The following is a 12400-nucleotide window of genomic DNA, read 5'->3' as shown; positions in this document are numbered from 1 at the left end:
GACTCAGCAATGAGCTCTGTACAGCTACAAGCTCTGAACATATGTCATATGTGTGTGGACCCAGGTTAGAAAATAAGCAAAAGGAATAATGCCAACAATATCGCGCTAGCCACAGTCATGGTCATACGAAAAATCAAGGACAGGTGTGGCCAAGTTATTTCAGTAAGGTATCCTGATGAAGAAAATCATGACCGTTAAAAGGGTGAGACTGACAGCAAAGGTAGGATGATTTTTGCGCGACCATCAGGGTCTAGAGACCCAAATCGGGTGGAGGCCGTAATTCCATATGGATCCACAAAGACATACTCTCAGCGGCCTACTCTGTTTTACAAGGATTTCATATCCCGCTGGGAATGGTTAATATGGAAAATCCAAATAGGTATACCGACAAAATGAGAAAGTCAAAAGCCCAACAATCAGCTCAAGCCCGGTATACTCACCGACGAAATCAAATACATCTCAGTCTGTCAGGAAAAGCATTTGTCCATCAGCCCCCTATCGGGCCAATCTCAAGATGTAAATATTTGAGGTATGACACAGCTATAACTCCACACACCATTATATTGCTCCTGACAAAAGGCAGTCAGATCTTTGGTACATATCTCATGCTCGAGACAAAGAAATAAATCAAAATCAATACCACTTTTGAGCAGTCAAATCCTGTCAGAAGATGGCCATGATTAATTCTAAGCATTTATTGAACCCAGAAGGCTTGCAGTTATTTGAAGCAAACCCATGACAGAAGTAAAAAGGCTTGTGTGACCAAAGGAAAATTTCATCCTCAGATCCATTGGATATCACCGCAGATATGAGCAAACCACCTCGAGCAAAGATAATCAAATCATATAAAATTCTTGGGGGAACAATAACTAAAGGAAAAAGGATACTCGAGCTGCAAACGGTGTCCTCAAGTCATACTTGTTCCCTGAGCAACTAAATCTCGAGGACGAGATTTCTTTAAGGGGGTAATAGTTGCAACAGACTAGATTTTGGCCCTTTTCTTTTTCTTTTGATTTATTGGGTTTTTGCTCTATTTTTGTTTTTGGAGTGGTTCTGTGGCATTTTCACCTGGGAAATCATCTTCATTTCCTCTCCCAAGTGGCTCACCATCCTAAAAACCTTGCCAAGACTATCGGCATTCTAGGAACGGGGGTCCCCAGACTTGCCTGCCTGCGGGCCACGGCGTGGCTAAGCCAACAGGCTGTACGGCCCATCTTCATCAACAAGGCATCCAAGACCCTCGCGAGGGGCCAAGCCTCGTGAGGCGGACGATGTAAGACCTCCTCTGAAGCGGCCTAGTCAGGTAGGATCATGAGGAGCGGAGATATCAAGGCGGGGCAAACCTCACGAGGCTCCCGTGACGTGAGCCATGACGATCGACACCAGGCGGGCGCCAGGTGGGCGCCAGCGTGCACAGCGTCCTTGTTTCCTCTTTGGTGCTAAGGAAGCAGGGGCAGGCGAAGAGTACCGAGGCATCAGGCAAAGTTTGCCATATCGGTGCAACGAGACCAAGACCAAAAGGACGGCAAGACGGAGGTCATCGTGGAGCCCAAGACGGCGTCACCACCAGAGCCTTTCGCAGGCGAAGACCACTTTTTTCAGGATAGCTTGTACTAGCTGTCCCCCTTCGAATTTGCCCGCCATAGTTGGCTCCCTTCCCGCTCAATATTTGGGAAGAGGACCAGGGCCTATATAAGTAGAGCTAGCCACCACCGTAGAGTGGGGAGATCACTCTCACCCGCACAAGGTAGCCAAGCACAAGAACACCTCAACCTCAGGAGGTTGTTCTTCCCCTTGTACTGTTCATCATCAGCCCAAGAGGCAATCCACCACCACCACACTGGAGTAGGGTATTACACCACAATGGTGGCCCGAACCAGTATAAATCTTGTGTCTTTCCGTGTTGCGAGTTCGTTGAGTTCGTCCGCGAGATCTAAGCGAGCTAGGGCGTAGATCGGTAGGAGAGAAAGACTTTGCACGCACCCCAGTGTCGAACCTTAAGGGTTTGCTGGAACCCCCCATCCAACATTTGGCGCGCCAGGTAGGGTGCGCCGTAGCTTCCCTTCCATCAGTTCATCGCTCCGTCGCTCCGTCGTTTCCATGGCGGATGCTCGCCGTGCTTGAGCTGAGCATTGGGCTGCCCTCACTGCTCGCGTTGCTTAGACAACTCCCGTCAGTGGGCAACCTCATCGTTCTTCGTCTCCCGCCGCCAACGCTGACACCGACTTGGCAGGGAATGAGCAACAGGCGTCCTTGCTGCATCCTTCGGTATGGCAGGACGGCCGCACCGCCACTCCATCACTGACCCCGGCCGGTTCTTTGTCTCACGCACGCCGCGCTCCCATGGAGGCGCTGGCCGCACTCCTTGCCGCAAACGAACTCCTGCGCTACTGCCCAGTCGACGACCTCTACGAGTAGTGGCTCGACCGCGTCTCCGAGCTCGTCCGCGCCGCAGGGGGCTCTCTGGCACCATCTCTCTCTCTACCTCTCCCTCAGCCAGCCATGGGCGACTAGGCCCATGGCGCGCCTCCACCACCCCTACCCCAAGACGGTGCCTTGGCACCAAGGCGCGCGGCCCCGCGGCGTGCTCCGCCACGCTCGGCGCTCGCGCGCGAAGAGAGAAGCTGCCAAGAAATCCCTCGGCCGTGAGAAGCTGCACCCACGTTTCCCGCGCCACCTCGTTGTAGGATCGAAAGTATATGTGTCTAGAGGGGGCGGTGATTAGACACTTAGTACTAAAGTTGCAATTTTTAGGCCTTTTTGGTTTGAGTGGAGTTTTAGGCACAATTTCAACATACACAATACATATCAAGCAAGCATGCAAAGAGTATATGAGCAGCGGAATGTAAAGCCTGCAACTTGCAAGAATGTAAGGGGAAGGGTTTGGAGAATTCAAACGCAATTGGAGACACGGATGTTTTTCCCGTGGTTCGGATAGGTGGTGCTATCCTACATCCACGTTGATGGAGACTTCAACCCACGAAGGGTAACGGTTGCGCGAGTCCACGGAGGGCTCCACCCATGAAGGGTAACGGTTGCACGAGTCCACGGAGGGCTCCACCCATGAAGGGTAACGGTTGCGTGAGTCCACGGAGGGCTCCACCCACAAAGGGTCCACGAAGAAGCAACCACCCACAAAGGGTCCACGAAGAAGCAACCACCCACAAAGGGTCCACGAAGTAGCAACCTTGTCTATCCCACCATGGCCATCGCCCACGAAGGACTTGCCTCACTAGCGGTAGATCTTCACGAAGTAGGCGATCTCCTTGCCCTTACAAACTCCTTGGTTCAACTCCACAATCTTGTCGGAGGCTCCCAAGTGACACCTAGCCAATATAGGAGACACCACTCTCCAAGAAGTAACAAATGGTGTGTAGGTAATGAACTCCTTGCTCTTGTGCTTCAAATGATAGTCTCCCCAACACTCAACTCTCTCTCATAGGATTTGGATCTGGTGGAAAGAAGATTTGAGTGGAAAGCAACTTGGGGAAGGCCAGAGATCAAGATTCATATGGTAGGAATGGAATATATTGGTCTCAACACATGAGTAGGTGGTTCTCTCTCAGAACATATGAGTTGGAATTGTGTATGTGTTCTGATGGCTCTCTCCACGAATGAAGAGGAGGTGGAGGGGTATATATAGCCTCCACACAAAATCCAACCGTTACACACAGTTTTCCAATCTCGGTGGGACCGAATCAACAAACTCGGTCGGACCGAAAAGGTAAACCTAGTGACCGTTAGAGATTTTCGGTGGGACTGACATGCAACTCGGTAGGACCGATATGGTTAGGGTTTGGGCATAACGTAATCTCGGTGAGACCGATTACACAAACTCGGTGAGACCGATTTTGGTAATAAGCTAACCAGAGAGTTGGTCAGGCAAACTCGGTGGGACCGATTTGCTCTTTCGGTGAGACCGAAAAGTTACAAAAAGGAAACACTGAATTTACATTGCAATCTCGGTGGGACCGATTCGCTCTTTCGGTGAGACCGAAAAGTTACGAAAGGGAAACAGAGAGTTTGCAATCCCATCTCGGTGAGACCGAGATCCCTATCGGTAGAACCGAATTGCTAGGGTTTGGCAGTGGCTTATGACAAGTGAAACTCGGTGGCGCCGGATAGAAAGAATCGGTAGGACCGAGTTTGGCTTAGGGTTTAGGTCATATGTGGAAGTGGGAAAGTAGTTGAGGTTTTGGAGCATATCACTAAGCACATGAAGCAAGAGGCTCATTAAGCAACACCTCATCCCTCCTTGATAGTATTGGCTTTTCCTATGGACTCAATGTGATCTTGGATCACTAAAATGTAAAATGAAGAGTCTTGAGCTTGAAGCTTTAGCCAATCCTTTGTCCTTAGCATCTTGAAGGAGTTCCCACAACCTTTAGTCCATGCCACTCCATTGTTGAACTTATCTGAAACATGCTAGATAGAAATGTTAGTCCAACAAGAGATATGTTGTCATCAATTATCAAAACCACCTAGGGAGCACTTGTGCTTTCAATCTCCCCCTTTTTGGTAATTGATGGCAACATACATCAAAGCTTTAGATAAAGATATAAAGAACAACAAGTAAAGCTTTGGAAGGACATGTAACAAGCATAGGCTCCCCCTACATGTATGCACTCATGTAAATATGAAATATAGAGGCATGTGAGAGCATAACCATGACAGAGTAGGCAATGTGTTACATGTATCTTGGCCATATGCATCAGAGCAAAAGATTATCAAGGAGAATACCTTCATGCTCATGAGTCCTTCTTGCAAACAGTATGTACATAAGCAAGAACTCCTCATACTCATGATTTTCATGCATATACTTACCTTGTGGTATTGAGTTGGCTTAGGATGGAATGAACCTGCACAAACAAAGTTAGATAACACAGGTACATCCACTAGCCAGAGTAAACAAAAGAAACCACAAGAATACCAAGACTGGGATGACATGTAGAGAGTGAGTGCAAGGTACCACATTGGATTCAACATGTCCCCAAGAATAAAGATATGCAATGAATTTGAATGATTTCTTTCCCTTAGGTGTCTTGCTCCCCCTGAATCTTATATGGGATATTGGGAGAAGATAGGGAATAGAAAATCAGAGCTGAAAGATACAAATGGATAGAACTTAATGCAAATAAGCGTATATGAACATGTCTTTCCCCCACAAAGACATGTGACATCTGTCCTCTTGAACATCAAGCATGAACATCAAGCATCTGGGATCCTTGAGTATTTTCTCTCCCTGGAAATCTCTCTCTCCCCCTTTATAACATCTGGGAAATCTCTCTCTCCCCCTTAACAACATCTGGGATCCTTGAGACTTTCTCTCCCCCTTGAGCTTTGATGTGCTTTGATGTGATCTCTTTCTCCTGCAAGCTTTGATGTGATCTCTCTCTCCCCCTTTGACATCAATTTCCAAGAAGGGCTTTCTAGAATCCGTCGTATAGGTTTGGTCCTTGAGACTCAGCACAAAGCAAAGGATAAAATTGTGATGCTTGTAGAGGACAAGATTCATTGAGTGGAGCTGGATCAGAAGAAATGTAGAACAAGTGGCAAACTGTTTTTCTGATTGCAAAGTCGGTGGCACCGAGTGGCATATTTCGGTGGTACCGAAAAGATTCGGTTGGATCGAAAATTGCAAGTCGGTGAAACCGAGTTTACACAGAGAAAAACACTTGTCACCTCAGCTCACTAGACATGTAGGATCTCACAAAGATTTGCAATGAATTACCTGAAGGATTTGCAAGGAATTAAATGCAGAAAATGCAGAACAAAAACAAAGAGAAAAGAGAAGAAACTGAAAGATCTAGATGGAGTTTTTTTTTGAAAAAGAGAAAGAAACTAAACATGCATGAGACAAATGCAATAACACAGAAAAGAACACAAGAGAACTTCATCTAGAGTTGGGCGGTGACATAGTCACCTATGTTAGAGTATATTGACTTAGGAGTCAAGTGAGAACACTTGATCATAGGTCATACTCATCGTTTAAGCTCAAAATGGGGTTACCATTTTCGTTTAAGCATCTTGATGTATTCACATCTTGTTGAGTTGCTTTGACTCATGTCTTGGAGTAAAGCTTCTCTAAGATGGAATAACATACCTTGGGTGGTGGTGTGGTTCTTGCTCATGTAGTTGAACTTGTGTGGGTGCTCAAGGTTGATGTAGCTCATCAAGAGTTGGGAGCACCACTTGGAGTTTGAGTTCATCTACCTACATGGGTTAGTTCTTGCAAGGAAGAGCACTTGTGTATCCAAAAATGACAATCATGAAGCTCAACATAGAATTTGTCAAAGGATATGTTTGAATGGTTTTGTGCTTCCTTGTCTTCAACCACCATTGTGTAGAGTCTTGGTGATGTAGAGATTGCTCAAGATGTGAGTGAGTCGCAATCTCATGGAATTAGATTCAACCAAGCACCTACATGGGTTAGACAACATGCAAGGTACAAATATATCCAAGACATAAGATAGTCATCATAAGAGATATATCATGGATTAGTCATAAGCTCATGTCTTGCATGTATCCAATGGAGTTTCTACTCCAAGTTCGAAGCATCAATGATGTTCAGTTCACCTCTCAACCTGCAAAATACTTTCTCATCAAGAGGTTTAGTAAATATATCCGCTAATTGCTTATCGGTGCGAACATGCTTAAGATTAATGTCACCCTTAGCAACATGATCTCGAATGAAATGATGACGAACTTCAATATGCTTAGTTCGAGAATGTTGTACAGGATTATGACCAATTTTGATAGCACTTTCATTGTCACAAAGTAGTGGAACATGTTTCACATAAATCCCATAATCTTTAAGAGTTTGGGTCATCCAAAGTAATTGAGCACAACATGAACCAGCGGCAATGTATTCCGCTTCGGCGGTGGATAAGGATACCGAGTTTTGTTTCTTGGAAGACCAAGACACAAGAGATCTACCAAGAAATTGACAAGTACCCGAAGTGGACTTTCTATCAACCTTGTCTCCGGCATAATCCGAGTCGGAATAGCCAACAAGATCAAAAGAAGACCTCTTAGGATACCAAATGCCAAAATTTGGTGTATGGATTAAATATCTCACTATCCTTTTCACAGCCTTAAGATGACATTCTTTAGGAGCAGCTTGATATCGTGCACACATGCACACACTTAGCATAATATCGGGACGTGAAGCACATAGGTATAACAATGAACCAATCATAGAGCGATAAACCTTTTGATCAACCGGTTCACCATCTTTGGTCAAATCATTATGTCCACTAGTAGGCATGGGTGTAGACATACCTTTGCATTCTTGCATATTGAACTTCTTGAATAAGTCCTTGGTGTACTTTGTTTGAGAGACAAATGTACCTTCCTTAGTTTGCTTGATTTGCAAACCGAGAAAGAATTTGAGTTCACTCATCATAGACATCTCAAACTTCTCTGACATTAGCTTTCCAAACTTTTCACTAAAGAGAGGGTTAGTTGAACCAAATATGATATCATCAACATAAATTTGGCATACAAATAGTTCTCCATTAACCCTTTTAGTAAAAAGAGTAGAATCAATTTTACCAATTTCAAAACCACTTGTAGTAAGGAACTTGGTCAAGCATTTATACCATGCTCTAGGAGCTTGTTTAAGACCATAAAGAGCTTTGTGAAGTTTGTAAACATGATTTGGTTTCTTAGGATTGATAAAGCCGGGAGGTTGTTTGACATAAACTTCCTCCTCTATTTCACCATTTAGAAAAGCACTTTTAATGTCCATTTGGTACAAGGTGATATTATGGTGATTAGCATAGGCAAGTAAGATGCGAATGGACTCAAGTCTAGCAACGGGAGCATATGTCTCACCATAGTCCATACCTTCGACTTGTGTGTACCCTTGGGCGACGAGACGTGCTTTGTTGCGAACCACTTGTCCATCTTCATCTTGCTTGTTGCGAAACACCCATTTGTACCAATGATGTTGTGGTTGTTGTCGGGCTTCTCAACCAATGTCCAAACTTGGTTTCTCTCAAAGTTGTGTAGCTCTTCATGCATAGCGTTTATCCAATCCGGATCTTCCAATGCTTCTTCAACCTTCATAGGTTCAATGCTAGAGATGAATGAATAGTTTTCACAAAAGTTAGCTAAACGAGTTTTTGAGCGAGTGATTCTCCCGGTTTGTATATCATTGAGGATTTGCTCGACGGGATGATCTTTGGCAATTCTTGCTCGAACTCGTGAGAGCTTTTGCTTGGGTCTTTGTTGAACATCTTCTTCATCTTGTTCTTCTTCTTGGCCTTCTTCATTGTTGACGTCATCGTTCTCTTGTCGTGGTGGAGAAGGAGGTTGTTGATGTTCGTCTTGATGCATTTCCTCGTTTTCTTCATCTTGGTGTGTCCCACTTGTGGATGCTTCCGTGTCAATTCTTGGTTCACCTTGTCGTGAAGTAGAAGCTTCCACTTGGACGGATGAAGTACTCTCCTTCACCTCCGTTGGACGAATTTTGCCAATGGACAAGTCTTGGATTGCTTCTGAAGGGTCTTTGTCTCCTACATCAATTGGCAATTGCTCTACTTGCGAGCCATTAGATTCATCAAACTTCACATCTACCGTCTCTTCAACCTTTCGGGTGAAATTGTTGTAGACACGGTAAGTGTGAGAGTTTGAGCCATAACCAAGTAGAAAACCTTCATGAGATTTAGGAGCAAACTTTGAACGACGATGCTTATCAAGAATGTAGCACTTTGAGCCGAATACTCGAAAGTATCCAACTTGGGGTTTGTTACCGGTGAGAAGCTCGTATGCCGTCTTGCCGAGTAGCTTGTGAAGATATAAGCGATTTGTTGCGTGACAAGCTGTCTCAACCGCTTCTGCCCAAAAGTGCTTCGGCGTCTTGTATTCATCAAGCATCGTTCTTGCCATTTCGATGAGCGTCCGGTTCTTCCTCTCAACAACTCCATTTTGTTGAGGTGTGTACGTAGCCGAGAACTCGTGTGAAATCCCTTCTTCGTCAAGAAAGGTGTCCACATTTGCGTTCTTGAACTCCGTTCCGTTGTCACTCCGAACCTTCTTGATCTTCACGTCAAACTGATTTTGGGCCTTCCTAGCGAAGTTTTCTGAAGATCTTCTGGACCTGCGACTTGTCATTAAGAAAGAACACCCACGTAAATCTTGAAAAATCATCAACTATAACTAGACCAAAAGAATTTCCACCGAGACTCTTGTAGGCGTTGGGACCAAAAAGATCCATATGAAGTAGCTCGAGTGGCCTCCTTGTGGTCATGATGTTCTTCACGGGATGTCTTCCTCCAACCTGTTTACCTGCTTGACAAGCACTGCAAAGTCTATCCTTATCAAATATGACATCGTTAACTCCAAGGATATGATTTCCTTTAATAAGCTTGTCAAGGTTTCTCATGCCAACGTGACCTAGTCGTCTATGCCACAACCAACCTTTTGAGGATTTAGCAACAAAGCAAGTTTTAGGTTGTGCCTTTTTAGAGAAATCGACAATGTAAAGATCACCTCTACGCATACCGGTAAAGACCATTTTATGATTGTCTCGACGAAATACTTGGCAATCTACCTCAGTAAATAGGACATTCAAACCGAAATCAGCAAGTCTAGATACTGAAAGTAAGTTGTAGCCGAGAGATTCAACGAGCATGACATTTTGAATGGAACTATCATGTGAGATGGCCACCTTACCAAGGCCAACCACTTTACCCTTTGAATTATCACCAAAGGTGACATATTTTCGAGGGCCGTCATTTTCAGCAAGCTCACGAAACATCTCTTCATCTCCGGTCATATGATCAGTACATCCACTATCAAGAACCCATTCCTTTCCTCCTGATTCATATCCCCGAAGATTTGCCATAAGACCAAAATGTCTCATTGCATCATCAAGATCGAAGTCACTATCATCATCATCATCATCATAGTATCCATGTTCATCATGATCTTGTGACTCATCATTTCCTAGAGAGGGTAATTCATTAGATAAATGATCATCAAAGTGGTCACTTTTATGAATTCTTATAGCTTCGAATATGATATCACTAATGATTCCAACATCTCCTTTAGCATGCTTAAGATTGGTAAGTTCAAATAGACAATTACCAAAACTAGGATCACTAGAGTTCATCTTACTCAAGGCAATAGATTTATGGAGAATTTCATCCAAAGTTTTCAAGGAATGATCGGGAAATCGTTCCTCAAGAAATTTCCATATAGTATAGGCACAATTAAGAGTAGGCAAACTAGCAATCAAATTTTTGGGCAATCCTCTAATGATGAGCTCAATAGTTCTAAGATTGCGAATCATGTCAATATCTTCATCTAGGGTAGGATGCAAAGGATCAATATGAGGTGCACAAGGACTAGCAATATACTTGTTCAAATGATATTGATTGAAGATTACAAGCATCTCATTTTTCCACTCGTGAAAATACTCTCCATCAAGAATAGGCACTCTATGTCTAAGACTCCCTAAAGTAGACACATCCATCTTCCTCCAATGGTGATTAAACCAAGGCAATGGAGACCAAAGCTCTGATACCACTTGTAGGATCTAGAAGTAGATGTGTCTAGAGGGGGGGTGATTAGACACTTAGTGCTAAAGTTGCAATTTTTAGGCCTTTTTGGTTTGAGTGGAGTTTTAGGCACAATTTCAACATACACAATACATATCAAGCAAGCATGCAAAGAGTATATGAGCAGCGGAATGTAAAGCATGCAACTTGCAAGAATGTAAGGGGAAGGGTTTGGAGAATTCAAACGCAATTGGAGACACGGATGTTTTTCCCATGGTTCAGATAGGTGGTGCTATCCTACATCCACGTTGATGGAGACTTCAACCCACGAAGGGTAACGGTTGCGCGAGTCCACGGAGGGCTCCACCCACAAAGGGGTCCACGAGGGCTCCACCCACAAAGGGTCCACGAAGAAGCAACCACCCACAAAGGGTCCACGAAGTAGCAACCTTGTCTATCCCACCATGGCCATCGCCCACGAAGGACTTGCCTCACTAGCGGTAGATCTTCACGAAGTAGGCGATCTCCTTGCCCTTACAAACTCCTTGGTTCAACTCCACAATCTTGTCGGAGGCTCCCAAGTGACACCTAGCCAATCTAGGAGACACCACTCTCCAAGAAGTAACAAATGGTGTGTAGGTAATGAACTCCTTGCTCTTGTGCTTCAAATGATAGTCTCCCCAACACTCAACTCTCTCTCATAGGATTTGGATTTGGTGGAAAGAAGATTTGAGTGGAAAGCAACTTGGGGAAGGCTAGAGATCAAGATTCATATGGTAGGAATGGAATATCTTGGTCTCAACACATGAGTAGGTGGTTCTCTCTCAGAACATATGAGTTGGAATTGTGTATGTGTTCTGATGGCTCTCTCCACGAATGAAGAGGAGGTGGAGGGGTATATATAGCCTCCACACAAAATCCAACCGTTACACACAGTTTTCCAATCTCGGTGGGACCGAATCAACAAACTCGGTCGGACCGAAAAGGTAAACCTAGTGACCGTTAGAGATTTTCGGTGGGACTGACATGCAACTCGGTAGGACCGATATGGTTAGGGTTTGGGCATAACGTAATCTCGGTGAGACCGATTACACAAACTCGGTGAGACCGATTTTGGTAATAAGCTAACCAGAGAGTTGGTCAGGCAAACTCGGTGGGACCGATTTGCTCTTTCGGTGAGACCGAAAAGTTACAAAAAGGAAACACTGAATTTACATTGCAATCTCGGTGGGACCGATTCGCTCTTTCGGTGAGACCGAAAAGTTACGAAAGGGAAACAGAGAGTTTGCAATCCCATCTCGGTGAGACCGAGATCCCTATCGGTAGAACCGAATTGCTAGGGTTTGGCAGTGGCTTATGACAAGTGAAACTCGGTGGCGCCGGATAGAAAGAATCGGTAGGACCGAGTTTGGCTTAGGGTTTAGGTCATATGTGGATATGGGAAAGTAGTTGAGGGTTTTGGAGCATATCACTAAGCACATGAAGCAAGAGGCTCATTAAGAAACACCTCATCCCTCCTTGATAGTATTGGCTTTTCCTATGGACTCAATGTGATCTTGGATCACTAAAATGTAAAAAGAAGAGTCTTGAGCTTGAGGCTTTAGCCAATCCTTTGTCCTTAGCATCTTGAAGGAGTTCCCACAACCTTTAGTCCATGCCACTCGATTGTTGAACTTATCTGAAACATGCTAGATAGAAATGTTAGTCCAACAAGAGATATGTTGTCATCAATTATCAAAACCACCTTGGGAGCACTTGTGCTTTCACTCGTCAAGACCGCGCACCACCCACGGTGGCGCCGCGCGAACCTCGTCAAGACCAAGTTCCACCTCCGAACTGGGCCCCAGCAACCACGGCCGGCTGCCGCGCCTTCACCCCCGAGCTGCGCAGCGTCA

The sequence above is a fragment of the Triticum aestivum genome, chromosome 1A, assembly GCF_018294505.1.
Source record: "Triticum aestivum cultivar Chinese Spring chromosome 1A, IWGSC CS RefSeq v2.1, whole genome shotgun sequence".
Lineage (NCBI taxonomy): Eukaryota > Viridiplantae > Streptophyta > Magnoliopsida > Poales > Poaceae > Triticum > Triticum aestivum.
This window is presented reverse-complemented; position numbering follows the sequence as displayed.